Source organism: Amblyomma maculatum, chromosome 10 (genome assembly GCF_055883805.1).
Source record: "Amblyomma maculatum isolate TAMU_Amacu chromosome 10, ASM5588380v1, whole genome shotgun sequence".
Taxonomy (NCBI): Eukaryota; Metazoa; Arthropoda; class Arachnida; order Ixodida; family Ixodidae; genus Amblyomma; species Amblyomma maculatum.
The window spans coordinates 21146947-21160159 of NC_139353.1; the positions used below are offsets into that span (position 1 = coordinate 21146947).

General features: G+C 45.2%; 2 pseudogenes; both read left to right on the forward strand.

The window, feature by feature from the left end:
• The first annotated feature begins 1190 nt into the window (after nucleotides 1-1190).
• LOC146175796 (iris pseudogene) lies at nucleotides 1191-2324 on the forward strand (annotated as a pseudogene).
• Nucleotides 2325-11450: 9126 nt separating this feature from the next.
• LOC146175797 (iris pseudogene) lies at nucleotides 11451-12593 on the forward strand (annotated as a pseudogene).
• Nucleotides 12594-13213: the final 620 nt, after the last annotated feature.

Consider the following 13213-nt stretch of genomic DNA (forward strand, 5'->3'; position numbering starts at 1 on the left):
GGATGTGCTTCCATCTTCCTCATTCCGGCAGGTCACATTGAAGTCGGCTAAGGTACAGGTTATTTGCCTGCCCGGGCTGCAGACCATTGGGAGTGCGATAGCTGTCTTTTTTTTTAACCTTCATAGTGATGCGCACGATGGCTGTGCTTACAGCCTGCATTGTACAATTACCTACGCTGGCCATGGATAGCGACTACGATGTCTGAAGGGCTGCATCTGTAAACTTTGCTTTGCCGGGCTTCCGTGCCTTCGCCGCAGGAGTGCTTCTCTCTCATCTATGCAGCGCGCGTGTGGTGTTCTGATTGAACGTAGAGGTATGGGGGCTGACTCTGATGTGCGCTTTCATGCTCGCGGAGGACTCTCTGATGCCGCGGAGCAAAGAAACACTTTGTAGTAGAGAACATATGTCTGCCATATAAGGTGACCGTAAGGCGACATGATGCTTTTGTAAGCACCACTGGGCCACAAGAGGTAAATATAAGTTCGAGATCATGGAACGCTAATAGGTGATTCTGAAAGGATATTTTCCGCGTCAATTTCTCACATTATTCACATCATGCTTCTATCGGCTATAGGTACCGCATTCGTTGCGGAGCCTGATAAACTAGAATATTGGTTTGGGCCTGTTGGTCGGAATGCATAATCATAAGAGGCAGCGATAGCAGACAAGGATATCCTTTTATCATTATGCCTAATAAAGCTTGGGTTTTAGTTTCATTTTCTTTTTCCTTCATCCCCCTCTCCGAGTACGCGTAGTACTGCTAGTCGGAACGAACGGGTTACTCGCTTCAGGTAGGTGCGCTGTACTTTGGCACAAGGACGAATTACAAAAAACAAGACAAGACTGGTGCGTGCATGAACCTTGTCATGTTTCTTCTAATTCGTCTTTGTGCCAAAGTATAGCGCGCCTACCTGAAGATGAAAAACCAACTAGCTACTATTACAGCATTGCTTACTCTCTACCTCACTTTACGTTTCTTCCCGCTCTACTGACAATGTCTTGAACCCCAAACCCATGATCCAGGCGATATACTTCCACGAGATTCAGAACTTCAATAACAATAAACATAAAAGTGAGCACATCTTGTCTTATCTAATTATATCCAGCTTTGACAGCGTTATAAAGTTTATTTACATGGAGTGCGAAGCTTATGATCACCTCTCTATTCTTTTTCAGACATAGCAAAGCCATGCATGGACCGGGTATCGGATACTATCTGTTCAACATTTCGGTGGAGCTCTACATACATTTTGCCAAAGAAAACCCGGACAAAAACTTCGCCTACTCGCCGTTTAGCATCGCTACTGCACTTTCGATGCTTCTCGCTGGGGCTTACGGCAATACTGCCGAGGAACTGTCCAAAGTGCTACATGTCGCACCAAGCCAAGGTAATGTTGACATGTTTTATGAAGCTCTCAACGACCTTTCCACCGAAAAAGTGACTCTACGCATAGCCAACAGACTGTATAGCGAACGCCAGTACCCTGTCTGGACAGAGTACGCGTACCTCCTCGAGGATTACTATGGGGCCAGCATCAAGTCAGTTGACTTCAAGAGAAACGCCGAAGCCATCAGGCGTGAAGCCAATAAGTGGGTTTCCGAAAAGACTGAATCCAAAATTCCCAATCTGCTTGAACGCGGAAGTATCAATCCCAAAACTATGTTCATCGTGATCAGTGCTATTTACTTCGAGGCTGCCTGGATGTATCCATTTCAAGCAACAGAAACGCGTCCCGCTGACTTCTACCTCGACCGCAAGAACGTTCGGAAAGTTGACATGATGCGCCAGAAGTCGTATTTTGAGGTAGCCTATTCTGATGATTTGAAGTGCGGCGCCCTGGAAATGCCATATAGCGGGGGAGAATACTCGATGGTAATCCTTCTTCCCGATAACCTCGATGGACTGTCCTTCCTGGAAGAGCGAATCACGGAACGTAGCTTAGAGTCTCTCCTCGACAGCCTTAAAGTGGGCCAAGAAGTCTTGCTCCAGATTCCCAAGTTCAAGATTGGGAGCAAGATGCAAGTGCAGGATGTCCTGGAGGCCCTAGGCGTTCACGATCTGTTCGACCCAAGCATGGCGGACTTGTCGGAAATGTTCAAGAATGAAAACCCGGCGGTCGGCAGCATTGTGCATCAGGCGTTAGTGGAAGTGGACGAGAATGGCACCGTGGCGGCAGCTGCTACTGCGGTACTCGGTAACAAGTACAGCCGCCCTAACCGCGAGCTCATACTGTTCCTCGTTGATCATCCTTTTATGTTTCTCATCAGGAAGAAGGAGGGGAACCTGGTTCTTTTCATGGGCTCGGTGCATAACCCTGGATGAACTTTCATTTGTCTCGGTGCGCGGAGTAGCGATTTAAGCTCCGTCGTACGAATTTTCTCTCTGACATTAGAAATGCGTCAGAGAGCTACGGAGATATGTGAAGACATTGCAAAAAGGCACCAATAAAGCGACGACAGCACTGAATGCTGGAACAAAAAAATAAAATAAAAAAGAACCTGATAGATTCCACGGCTATTCTTTCAAAACAACAGTAGTTAGGCGTGTATAAATACAATATATATATATATATATATATATATATATATATATATATATATTTCGATATATATATCGTTATGCGAGTACTATATATACGGCAAAAATGTTTCAGGACCACGTTAGCTTTCAAATATCTCGGCACCTCTGAATTTTTAATAGCTTTTGTAAGCATTCATTTTATTTGAGAGAACTCATCCAGTCTGGGTAAGCAAGTGCCGCCTGAGCCAAAATAAATAAAAACGAGATCATATCTGTTTTTCTTCAAAACCAATTTCGTTATTTAAATTATAATGATAGCCTTACGTTAAACCTCGAACGGTAGAAGAAACTCACTTGCACGAGTTTCATCACTGGAATATAATCTTCATACCGGAAACATGGGGAGTATCGGCGGCATGTACTGTTTTGCTGGTATAAGCATCTGCAAAAAGCTATGCGAACATCAAGCAGCGAAAAAAATGCGGTTACTATCAATTATGAAGTGACGCCGAGTCGACCTGCACGGAATCAAAAACCGTTTTATTGGAAGAATACCGCTGCCCAAATACCTACGCCGGCGGCCGGTATACGCGCACCTGGTGCAAACACCGGCACTAAACTGGCGCATGCTCTCTTGTTGCACACCGACGACTCAGCGCGTGATTACACAATCTATCACACTAACAAAATGTCAACAGCTTTCATTTCATATCTCTATATTTTCAAATTAACGCACGGTTTTGCGCGCTAATGTTTTTCATTGGAAGTATTTTTCTTCATTAAGCCGAAAAAGCGTGTTTGCTGAGTACGTGGTTTGTTTTCCCCAAGCACTAGAATTTATGTCCCTGAGTGTAGACAGATCTTCAGTATCAATTGAAACAAGATTAGGCACAAGAACAAATCAATTTTTTTACATGGGCGTTTTGCACCATAGACAAAAAAAAAACATTAGAAAAAAAATTAGTTGTGGTTTAGCTCTGTTTAACCCTAGTTTAATTGCGTAAGCAACGGCGGAAGCTTCTTTTGCCTGCTACATTATTCCCCTATCACGCCCTATGCGTGTAAGGTACTACATTATTGGGGACACTTAAGCTCATCCTTTAAGGGTGTGACGCGAGAGCGTAAGCTACCAGCCCATAAAGTCACGCTTCAACCAAGCCGTGTGAACGTGCCTGCGTGTTGTAGGAGTAACGAGAATGCAAACGGTTCTGGCAGGCTGATTCTGATATCACCCTCCCATATGAAAGGAGCGACCCGAGTCGGAAGCTCCTGCCCGTGGCATAGGGGTAACGTGAAATCAAATGCCATGGCAGGCTGATTTCTTAATGAGGAAACCGTAGCTACACCTCTTCACGGCGTAGTCACGGCCACCCGAGGTCTCGCTTTGGCTGTCGTAGTGTTTCTTTCGCACCAATAAGTGTTTTTCATTCATACTTCCAGATTATTGTTGAATATGGATAATGTGTGCTGCATCATATTGGAGTAGCCTTTACGTCTGTAATCGACTAGAAAGATATATCAGCTCGCAAAATAAGAACTTCTCTTCATCCTAAACACGAATAGGAATGGAGTAACATGTCTTCGAGGGCATTAACTGTGACAGTAGGGCATTCTCTCAACCCCTGGTAGATTTTTACCACTAAGTGCCACTAAGTATACAGAATCCTATGCTCTTGACAACAAACCTAGAAGCAAAATTTGTTTCATGTAATTGCCAATCAAAGAATACATTTAACAGCGGCACTATACGCGAACAAAGATGGACGAGCTTGTGAGGAGCAGAAAACAGGGTAGGTAGATCGTATCTCTTCTTCATTGTGGGCGATCTTGTGTACATACGGTGCCACTTTTGGCTTACCGCAACATTTTTCTGCTCATAGCTTTTTTCAAGCTTGCATGGTTTTCTTTCTTTCTTTTTTTTTCTTTTTTTTTTTTTTTTGAACCAGGTCTTCAGCAACTGACGTGGATACCGCGCAGGAGATCCATGGTTCGCCACTAGAGTGGCGTTCAAATCACTTGCCAAACCAGCATGCTTGGCGTAAAGGCACGACCTGTCGCATCACTGCGAGGATATACTGCCGATGAAGAACAATGTGAGAACGTCTCAGCACACCTTTAGAGATGACAACGCTGCCGCGCCAAATGACAACGAGGAGACCCAGCCGCACTACCAACGCTCGATGTTGAGTGTAACCCGACGTCGAGACGGACGAATAAACCGAAAGCCAGAACCTCACACCTGGCAGAGGCTATGATGGCCATACAATTCTAATTCGGTTTATACTGGAGTAGACTATCCCGTCATAAGTAGACCCTTCGTCACGCATCTCAAGAAGGTGACAACCACATGAGACGGCCATAAATCCGCAAAATAGGAGGGAGGCCACTTCATTACGTCATCAGGACGATGAGCCATGAGTGTGGAGGTCAGCGGGAACTCGTCGTGCCAGTTCTGCAGTTCTCCAGCGGTGCCTTGGTGACGTAACCTTAGATACGGATTTCCTGAAGGAGCATCAAGAGGTCCTCGACCATCTATTCAAGCTCATCAGCAGTGCAGTGGTTATGGCGCTTGACTGCTGTGCCCAAGGATGCATCATTAAATCCTGGCAGCGGCGGCCGCTTTTTGATGGAGGAAAGAAGCAAGGTGCCCGTGTGCTTTGCAACGTCAGTGTTCGTTAAGGAACCCCACATTGTCAAAATTTCCGGAGTCCTCCAATACAATGTCATGTCTCTCATAGCCTGATGTGCTTTGGGACGTTAAGCCCCATAAGCTAAACCAAGCCAAGTTCCTCACACTTTCGCGAGATGAAGCCATTACTTCGAAAGCAACACTGAAACACTGTGTGGCCGTGAGTCTTCGACGAAGTGCTCCACACGAGTCAATCGTTACGGTTCCTGTACTCTCTGCAATTACCAAAAAGTTCGAAGGCATCGTCAAAGAAAAAAAAAACACGCAGTTAATGTTAAACCAAGGATTTGTTACTGCAATAAGCATCGCCTGTTTCTCGGAATGAGGAAGCTGTTGTGATCGCGACAAAAGTCAACTTAAAATCATGACCGCCACCAGCCTGACTACATCCACTGCAAGACAAATGCTTCTCGAATATATTTACTATTACCCCGGTCCTATATATGCCAGTTGCGGCCACATTATGCCACCAGAGTTGTAATCTGATCCGCTCGCTTAACGTTCTGCCTCTCGCTGCTTTGTTGCTTTTTCTTGGAGTCCAAACTGTAACCCTTACCGACCATCGCTTATTTTGCCTTTGCACTACATCTCGTGGCGAGCACGTTTGCGGCTACACCCCCATCGAGGTTCTCAGTTCTTTGTAGGCGCGTTAGTTCTGCTCATATAGTATCCAACGTTGAATGGCAGAGCCCAACATCGAAGTGGGTCCATACAGAGCGACACCCTAACAGCGGCACCAGGTACGCCCAGCAGTTGTATTACATGTCATGTACATCTTGTGCCAATGAACGGTTGGAATTTGACCTGCAGAAGTACTCATTTTTGCATTATTCGCGTTTGTGTGTTTTTTGTGCCCACCTGTCGTTTCTGCAGGGCCCTCTGTCGATGTTTCCTTCGGAGGAGACTAATGCAACGAATATTTGTGCGGCTTTGGAGCAGATTTATCTCGAATATTTCTGCCATTCAGAACAGACCACAGCAGGTGGCTTCCTAGCCTCACTACGAAAGTTCTTCATCAACCTATAAATGAGTGCAGCCGACATGGGCAACGAATTTGCTCTTCAACGGCCGAAGAACATATGTGTTGTCATTGCTGCCAGCGAATCCTCCAGTTCTTCGTGATCGCACGTTAACACAATAAAGAATTTTTCTCACCATAAAAAGGATTTCCCTCACCAATAAAGGATTTCCCTTTATTAGCGCCATTTTACAAGGAAATTCCGAAGCCTGCACAAGGAAATGATTGTGCGTTGCTGCGCGCCGCATGTGTTGCTTATTGTATTATCCCCGACGAAAAGTGCTGCCTCAGCTGCGAGGCCCTGTGCCTAGTAGTTTGAAATTCTCTAGACAAAGGCCTGAGTTTCGCCAACGGCGCCGATCTGTAGACCAGCGTTTTTTCATTAGAGCGTAGGCTGCTACGTCCAGACAGGCTGCGCATTTGCGCAATATACAGCTCCATACAGCCGTTCGCGACTACCTCTGTGTAAATATTTATACCAGTTGCGCGCTGGATGGTCAGTTTCTCTTGACAACAGGTAAGGAGCACGGCATGGGTACTGGAGGGTAAACGAGAAACAGTTATGTGGAGAAAACAGTATCTCATAGCATTCCCACAACCCAAGGAGGGGAGGGGAATGATTAAGGAGGGTGAAGTAGTTTCTATTTAGGTACGTATTCTGCAAGAAAATTTTATAACAAACATATGGTATCCGGTGGCGGAAAGAAAGTGTAGCAATTACGATCGACTACGGACTTGCCTTGGCTGACTGAACCTCATGAAATTCAACGAGAGCTGAGAAAGCGCCATAATTCATCGCTACTCAGTGTGGCAAACGGACTAATCTAGGAGGGATGCAATGGACCGTTCCGCGAACTTTCGACAGCTATAATCAAGCTGTGTCTGAAGGGAAGAATAAATGTAATTAAGTACGCTCGTAATTTTAATGACATAAACCTCGTGCCGCGTGGAAAAGCCTAAGCAGGCGTTCATTATTTATGTTAAACAGTCATCTTTTGAAATGATGTCTTATAAGAAACAAACATTAATTTCGCCTAAATCAATCAGTGGGGTATATTTGCAAGTTTACTACATTTGCGTTGCCAGAATCATTGTTTCGACGTTCATCCAGATTGTGCTATAATTTTCCGCGTTTTCGCAAAATGTTAACGTTCCGCAGAGAAACGCGCGTGTGCGTGTGCGTGCATGTGTGTGTGCGTGTGCGTCAGTGTGTGTTCTTATCTGATACATACACCATTTTTAGGAATATCAAGGGGATTTCGCGCTCGTGCGATATAGCACAGTTTGTGGCATTTGTTGTAACGCCTACCAAACCGGCTGTTTTCACTGCGAAACACCTCGACAAAATCGCGCGTTTTTTTTTTTTGTTTTTTTTTTTTTTTTTTGTACAACACTTTGCGATAAAAATCTTCATCCAACTAGACGTTCGGTGTTTTGACGTCCTTCAACTTGGATCCATTGCTTAAAACTTTGATTTTTAATAATTTAACATTTTTGTTTAACATTTTTAACATTTACCTGTATTTCCTTTGCTTCCCGTTGGTCTTGTTCAATTTATGTCCTCGTACTGTAATCGCCCTTTGTTGCTGTTATTTTGTTGTTACTGCTTTGTAATTTGTTTTTTTACCTTATGCATTCCTGCCTTGACCGCCAAAGGGCAGTCGGAAGTATTTATGAAATAAATAAATAAATAAATAAATAATAAATAAGTTTAAGAAATTTAACATTATTCGGCCGATGGCCATGGGCCGCCGAAAGCGTTGAGCTCTTTCGATGTCGCCGACTTAAATACCAACATGTGTATCTAGATATAATTTCCGCATATCCTCGTTCCGCTTCAGGGATACCACAGACAAATTATTTCTTCGCATGCGGTTTTTAATGTCTTATACTACACCAATTAATTCATTACTTGTTTTGTGAATGTTCACCTTACATTCCTGCAGCGTTTTTCATTGTACCAAAGCCGTTCTTGAGCCCCGACACATCGTTCAGACATTATTCCATAGAGGACATTCGATTATTTACGCTGTTCATTTCCTGACTGATTTCTTTTACGTAGTGGTTTCAGCGTGGCATATTTGTGAGCACGTCGTCAAACTTTGGGCCCAGTTTGCCTACACGTCCCCTGCACGGAGTAAGAACATTACACAGGGACCGCATAATTGCGAAAAAAGTCTTACGTACAAGGCCAGATTCTGATTCGAAACAGTCATTGCAAGTATTATATGGGACCCACATTGCCAGTACCAGATCAATAAACTTGAGAGGGTGCAAAGATTAGCCTTAAGATTTATATTTTCCGCTTACCGCAAAACACAGTCAGTGGCTGCTCTACGCATCCAAGCTCAACTACCTTAACTAGCCACACGTAGAAAAATAGCGCGCCTCAAGTTTCCTTACATGCTCCGTGAAAATAAGTTTAATTAGGCCCTACTCTGTATATCCGACCCCCAGGAAGATTATCAGCCCATACTAATCCATTATTCGCCATTATGCCGTACACACTTATAATTGACCTGTTCAAATACTCGTTCCTTTCGAAAACCATTGTTGAATTTAATAACCTGAACCCCCCCCCCCCCCCCCCCCATTTTTCATAACACCAGCTCAACTGAGGCTTTCGAGAAAAAAGCTAGAGTTGTATTTCTTGTAGTAATGTGCGTGCCTTTCTTATGTATTTCTTGTTTATTTTGCCACCCTGTAGCAGCCCGTAAGGTCTTACAGTAGAGTAAATAAATAAAATTACGGGAGCTGTGAAATGTTCGACTAGGCAAAATGAACCAATGCGAGCACTATACTTTTCGCATTTTTTATTCATCTTTGGCCCATATGGCCCCTTTTCCCCAAGTACTCACCCCAGAAGAGCCGATCACCAGGCCGGGGGAATCCTGTACCCATAGGAAACCGGTGGGTGCCCGGCAGAACCAGGGATCGAACCTGGTATATCTCGTCAATGCCCATTTAAGCAAATATCAAGGCACATGTGGATTGGCAGTGTCTGGGCTCAGAAACGTTTTGTAACAAAGAAACAAAATGGCTGCCTATACCAGCAAAGGGCACAAGTTACACAGATGCCAATCGTGGCCACGAATCTCGAGGGTGTGATGCCAGGCGGTGCTTTTATAGGGATGTGATGATGTGGCGAACCTCTCGTGGTCGGCCTACGTCTTGTAGTCACGGCGCGGTTCAGGATGACCGCCAGTCCTCACCTGGCACAATTGGGAACCAGATAAGATGGTGAACTGGTTCAATGTAGGGAGCAACGAAGAATCAGTGGGGAACGGCTGGCACGAGGCAAGGTACGCCGATCTATAGCAGCAAAGGGCACGATTTACACATATGCCAATCGTGGCCGCGAATTACGATTCGCAACACCAAGATAACGTTCTTTCATAGTGCTGGCTGCATTAGCCTTATTCTTCACGTAGTCGTCATCGTTCCTTCCGGACGCCTATCTCAGCTTGATCACCAAACTTTGGGTATTCGCGATTTCAAAGCTGCCTTTTTCTTTTTTTCTTTTTTTTTGTGCTGAAGTTGAAAAGAAAGTCAGGAAATTGCAGAGAGTTTGATTTGTTATGACTTTCATCTTGTGGGGCTTAACGTCCGAAAAGAGCTCTAAGAGAGACGCCGCAGTGCAGGGCATAGGACAATTTTGGGTATTAGGGTTTCTTTAAAAGACAGCTCCATCAGTTTTCGAGAATTACGGGATATTCAAGGATTCACATCTATATCGGCTGTAGGCAACGCTTGCAAAACGTTTTTCCATTAGAATTAAAACTGATGATGTAATCGACGATTAAAACTCCAGCTTGTCCTCACAACACTGTAGGACTGCGGCGAAGCTCGATGATGACGTCACGGACGGTTATTATTTCTTATTTTGCTGCTTTCGCCCACATCCTGCGCTGCCTCACGACGTTTCTAAAAACTTGCTTTCGATAGTATTGTTTTTACTTCCTCGTCAACAGCGTGTATGCGGGAAACGTACCGGTACGTTCAATGACGTAATCATGTGCCTCCTCTCCCCCACAAGTCGCTGTGCAGTGTGAAGCCTGATAGCCGTCGCGGCATTAATTGTTATTCGCGCCATTGTTTCAAACGCTAGCGCCAAGGTATTTAGCACGTTTAAACTGCAAGCAATAATCATTCAACGCTCGAAACTTATCGAAATCTAAAACTGTTGCAGGCTCCTTTTACCGTGCGCTGACACAGCGAAGAGCGCAGTTGCCTTGCGTTTCGCCGCCATCGAAGCATGGCAGCCGCTGTCAGTGGTCAGTCGTTGTAACCACTGAACCGCCGAGGCAGAGTAGGCATTTTTTTTTTATTGTTCTCGTTTTGCGAAAAAAAAAATTCAGCTGTACGAACCCTCTGAAAAGCAAATAATATGCACTTTAAAAATATACACCATCATCTCAGCCATGGTGGTGAATTAGTTAGGGCGCTCTATTCGTGTACTCAAGGATGTGGCATCGAATCTTCGATATTAGCAAAAATCAAGGCAGCCGCGTGCTGTGCGGCGCCACGCAGCGCACTCTAAAGATCCCCAAGTGGTCGAAATTTCCAGAGTTCTCATAGCCTGAGTCGCTTTGGTGCGTTAAACGCCATAAAACCGAAACTAATAAAAATACATCATATTTCGATATTCTATATGACTGTAAAATGCTTGTTGACCATTTTCGTGGTCATGTCTAGCTAGTGGTGGAAATTTTCAGAACCCTTAGGCTGCATTTTCGAAATAAGAACCATTTGGGGAAAATTAAGTGCCTTAATTGTTCTCAACAACTATAAGACGTGAGCAAACAAACTTTTTCACGTGTTTCAATTAATGTATTTTACATGACTGGAAATTCAATTAATGATGCAAGTAAACTGGTATCTTAGGAATAAAAAGAAGATATTCATTAGCGCCAAATTTAAAGCGCAGAGAGAAAAGAAAGAGAAAAAAAGCATATTTTTTGCCGAAAGCCCAAATTTCATTTCTGATTGCGTAACCCAGAATTTCTAGGGTTCGCATTCGATAGGTGGTATCAAAAAGTTACATGTGTGTAAAAAACAGACAAACAATACATGCAGCCAAGGCTGCATGCTTCTAGAATATTACTTTAAAATATTATTCTCGTGACTACTATTAGCTCTACTTCACTGCCAGTCTTTGTTTTCAAAGTCTCATTCCACGCTCAGTGTCCCTCTTTCATTTTTTTTTCAGAAGTGCCGGGCCATGTTTCCAAGAGCGCTGAGCTACCAATTGCTCCAGTTTTCATTGGACCTGTACGCTGATCTGGTCTATGAGAACAAAGGACAGAACATCGCCTTTTCACCTTTCAGCGTCGGTATAACGCTCTGTATGCTCCTCGTCGGGGCCCGAAACGAAACGGCGGAGCAACTGGCTGAAGTGCTTCATACTAGAGTAGACGACAAGCGGATACACGAGGAATTTGCCGAAGTCCTCAGCAAATTATTGATCGACGCCGGTGATGTCACATTCCGCATAGCCAACAGGATATACAGCGCGAACTCGCTCAAGGTTCGGCCCGACTACCTCTCGCTTTTGGAAAGTCGTTACCTGGCCACAGTCAAGTCCGTGGACTTCTATCAGGAGAGCGAGGCAGTTAGATTAGCCATCAACGACTGGGTGTACGAACAGACTGAGTAGAAAATACGAGACTTGCTTCCTATTGGCAGTCTATACCCGGACACTGTGCTGATCCTGATCAACGCCATCTACATGAGAGCTTCCTGGCAGTTCATGTTCGACGTGAGAGAGACGAAGCTCCAGGACTTTCACCTAGACAATAGAAACCGCGAGCAGGTTTACATGATGTACCAGGGGTCGATGTTCAGGGTGGGTCATTCTGACAGGCTGAAGTGCAGGGCCCTCGAGATGCCGTATCGAGGTGGGCAGTTTTCCATGGTCATCCTCCTTCCGGACGACGTCGAAGGACTGTCCTTCTTGGAAGCCAATATCAGAACCCACACCCTCAATTCGCTGCTTAGGAGCCTCGAAAAGGATTCATTCGTGATGCTCAGTGTGCCCAAATTCAAAGTAGAATTCGGCCTGGATCTGGAGGACAACCTCAGAGGGATGGGCGTGGAAAACATCTTCGAGGATGACCTGGCAGACCTGACGGGAATTTTCTTGGATAAACGTCCCAAGGTCACCAATATTTTTCATCAGACTGTCATCCAGGTGAACGAGAACGGCACCGAAGCCGCATCCGCTACGGTAACACTTGGCATGGTCGTTAACGCCGTTGAATTGGATCGCTTTACGGTGTTCCGCGTAGACCATCCTTTCATGTTTCTGATAACAACGAAAGAAATGGACACGATTCTCTTTATGGGCTCCGTGCGGAGCCTATAGCACTGAGGTTTGTGGGATATGGGTAATATTGGACTGCTTCACAAGCATTAGTCTAAACGTCGTTTGCTCTTATCTTAATGATCGTTGCTTGAGACGTTCACGTGTTTGTTTACTGAAAGAAATACAAGCGAAAGCAACCCTTCCAAGCGCCAAAACGAACTAAGCGGCAATGTCTCGCTGCATCTTATTCAGATTCTGCTCACAAGAAGAGAAAGAAGAGCCATGGGGGGGATCGAAAGGCGCAGAGCTCAAGGCTCTTTCTCTCATTTTGAGAAATTATGCTTAGCCCGTGACTCTCTTTCGGTTACACCGGCAACGGAGGAGGGAGGGTGGCTGCTCCTGGCCCTGATGGGGCTGGGACAGGTAGGTCACTGCCGCTTGCAGCGGGGACTAGCCTGTCACCGAATTTTTATCTGTTGTAGGCCGTCATTGCACCCTCCACAGCTTCGGTGGTGGGCGACGCCTGTTGCGGAGCGCGTCTTTCTCTCCCTCTTTTTTTTCTTTCTTCTCTCCTTTCTCTCTTCTGTCCGCCCTGCCAGGGTGGTGCAGTGGTAAGACATCCGACTACTGTGCCGGAGTTCCCGGGTTCGAACCCAACCACGGCGGCTGCGTTTCGATGG